The sequence below is a fragment of the Humulus lupulus genome, chromosome 2 (assembly GCF_963169125.1).
Source record: "Humulus lupulus chromosome 2, drHumLupu1.1, whole genome shotgun sequence".
Classification (NCBI taxonomy): Eukaryota; Viridiplantae; Streptophyta; class Magnoliopsida; order Rosales; family Cannabaceae; genus Humulus; species Humulus lupulus.
This window is the reverse complement of record NC_084794.1, coordinates 291,927,032-291,930,553: the sequence shown is the minus strand read 5'-3', so window position 1 is coordinate 291,930,553 and position 3,522 is coordinate 291,927,032. Positions and strand designations below refer to the sequence as shown.

General features: G+C 35.7%; 1 non-coding gene across 1 annotated transcript; it reads left to right on the top strand.

Moving 5' to 3' along the window:
- The first annotated feature begins 925 nt into the window (after positions 1-925).
- LOC133820700 (small nucleolar RNA R71) lies at positions 926-1,032 on the top strand. Its single transcript, XR_009887102.1, has one exon. It is a non-coding gene; the product is annotated as a small nucleolar RNA R71 (small nucleolar RNA).
- Positions 1,033-3,522: the final 2,490 nt, after the last annotated feature.

The window sequence follows — 3,522 nt, the reverse complement described above, 5'->3', positions numbered from 1 at the left end:
CACAAATAAATAAAATTGTGATAAATGTCATGCTCCTATCAGATTTTGGTGAAGACTAAGTCTTATATTTATCTTATTTTATCATTAAAATAATAATTTCTTAATAATTGTACATATGATAAGTGTTACTATCTTATTGGGTCTATCTAAACCTTATAATATAATAAATATCACCATCAATATCAGTCATATTAATCAAACCTTAGGTTAAAATTAATATTCTTAAACTATAGGTTAAACTTAGAAAATCTACAAGTGTTACTATGAGTGTCCAATTAATTCCTGGTCTGAACCAAAAATCCACAGTTACATAGATAATACTAAACATACTATAATACTACTAAATAACTAGCTAAGTAAAGTTCTTGGACTCTACATTTTCCCTTGAGCGTGAGAGAGAGCTGAGACAAGAGTGTTTAGTCATTTTGTATTTTTCTTCTAAAAGCTTCCTTATGTCTAACTTACATGTTAAGTTAATCCTGAGGCTCGGGGTGCCGGAACCATCCCCGAGGCCAAAATGGTAAAATCCCCTAATATTCCCGCCTAGACTTCCTAACCTCAAATATATCTCCATATATTTATTTCCATGACCCGATAATCCAAATCGCTACCCGCTATCTAAAAGAACCCCGACTTATCCAAAGTCATATCTTAAGCCCCGTTGTGACTTTTCCCGCTATCTAACCCTAGAATCGTCTTGAGTCGTGCTCAGCAAACCTGTCCACATAATAATGTGGTTCTCACATACATCACATATTTATTTCATATCACATTACCACATAATACCATCAATTATCATATAAACTTTAATAAACATATAATTACTCATTTAATCACAATTATTCCACTAATGCCCTCTGGCACACTAATCAAGGCCCTTAAGGCTTATTAGCGATTTTGGGTCGTTACAAACATCCACTTCTCAATACCGTGGTGGGGACATTTTCTGATTAAGTCCTTGAACCTCTCCCAAGCATCATACAAGGATTCTCCCTCAAATTGAGAGAAGGTATTGAACTCCCCTCTCAATTTAGCAGCCTTAGCAGGTGGAAAGAACTTCGCTAAAAACTTCTGAGCTAGAGTGTAACGACCCAAATTCACTAATTAGGCTTAAGGGCCTTGATTAGTGTGCCTGGAGGGCATAATGGGAATTATGTGTGATTTTAATGATTTAGATGCATGGTTATGATTTTAAGCATGTTATATGACTATGTGTATTATGTTATGTGATTTGTACCACGTGGGTGCGGTGATTTCAATGTGATGCACGTGCCGAGACGGTCCTAGAAAGCTAGATAGTGGTAACTGGTGTTTTGGTAACCTGTGTAACTGTTAGTAACCATAGAGGGTAACAAGTTTTGTTGGAGAGGTGGTAGAATTGTAAAGCTAGTAAAAGGACAAGTAATCCCTTGAGGTCTAGTTAGAAAGGGATACTAATAGAGGGATAAATTGGTCTTTTGGCAGTAAATAGGTGAGTTTGAGCTGAAGGAAAATACACTTACGTATAGCATTTTGGGAAGTTGGTTTTATGCTGAATTTTGGAGACCTAGAAGTAGAACAAAAGAAAGATAGAAAAGGGAAGCTGAACTTTAGCTCTTGGAAGGAGAATCAAGGGGTGTTTGAAGTTATCAAGCAAGCTTAGGCCAAGAATACTCAGAGGTAAGGATTTAGCTATAATATGTTTAAGTTTCAAGTCTGGTTTTTAGATGATGAGTATGAATTGAAGCAAGTTGGTGGCTGGTTTTGCATGAATTCAGAGTTGGAATAATCAAAAGAGAAGGTGATTTGAAGCTAGAGTTGAGGAGAGTTCAAGCTGGGTTCTTGACTGAGGTAAGAGTGTATCATGTTTAAATTTTCGTAGCTGTTATGGTTTAAGAATCTAAAGGGACTGGTTTACACTTTTCTCAAGCTTTGGTTCAAGGGTTTGAATCTGAATTTAAGTGTGAATTCTGTGGGTGGTTGTGTAATTGAGCTAGATTATAATGTTTATAGGTTATTGGTTGGTCTATGTGGGGTTTTAAATTGGTTTTGGGGCTTAGGTATGAAATTGGGATGGTTTGGAGTGATTTGGGTTCGGGAAAAACGCAGGGAAAACCCAGATTTTCTGGGCTCGCGAAGGAGCGCCGCGGCGCAAGGCTGTTTCTGGGCGGTGTGTGTGCTCTCTGACTTGCTGGGCGCCGCGGCCCTATAGGGCAGCGCCGCGGCGCTAGGCCAATTTTCAGGATGTTAGAATTTGCAATTTTGAGCCTTTGCTCCGGGGGTTCGGGGGATGTCTTCGGTGCATTGTTTTAGGGATTTGGGGGTTCTGAGAGTGTGGGATTGGTTTCGGGGAGGTAGCTTTGGATTGATTAGTGACAAAGGATGTTTCATTTGTGTTGTGATTAGGACTTTGGAGAGGCTCGGGGTAGAGGACCGTGCTCGCGGCTTCGTGGCATTGGAAACCAGTGAATTGAAAGGTAAGAAAACTGCACCCGGGTAAATGTTGGTGATGGGACCAAGTGCTCCCAAGAATTGTGTCGTGTCAATGTTGGTATCACGCCAAGGGACATGTAAAAGCGGCCTAAGAGTGCTGATGGACCCTAAACGGGTATGTTTAAAAATTTATATATCGCAAGCGCACGAATCGTCCATATAGAATAGTGATCGTAAGCAAGGATGTCGAACCCAAAGGAGTTGTCTAAAATCGAAAATGAAACTATTTTAAATCAAAAGTAATAAATTCTAACCTAGTTCCAAAGATTGATAAGTTTTAATAGTATGAACATAAAATGAAATATTGAAAAATAAAGCTTTTTAAGATAATGAAAATAAACCAATAATGAGTTGAAAATAAGTATTAAAAGAAAAGATTATTAAGATACTAGAATCCACAAAATGTAAGTTTAATAATATTTATTAGTATATTGATTCCCAAGTTTTAGTGATAGTTAAAATAATTTAAACTATCATTTTCCAAAAATATTTATAATTTTAAGCACAATTTTCTTATAAAAAGATAGGATTTTTCTTCACTTTTCAAAATTATAATTTCAAAGCATTTAGTGTAAATCAATCTAATGAAATAACAAATAAATCAATGAACATTATTTATAAGGCAAAACATAATATTTTTGTTCTAAGCATGGATGTGTACAATTTAATGACACATCTTACACAAAGAATATTATGTTTATGCACTAATGAAGAACAAAGTGTAAAAATGTTCTAACAATCTAAAATACAAGATATTTAAGATGAAAGAAATATATGAAGAAGAAAAATCCATAGACTTTGTTGCATTACAAGGGAAATCAACATACAACATAAATATTACCTAGTTACAAGTTGCTTCATCATGATCTTAATAATCTTATGAAAAAGATTAGAAGCACATAACTAGAATAGAAATTACAAAATAAATGACATACATACTTGCAAAATGCTCTTGAAAAACCCAAATGGAAGAGAGAATGGTAGAGAGAAAATGAGAGAAAAAGATGGTAACCAAAAAATTAAGCACCCCAAAAATGGTCTTGAAAGTCC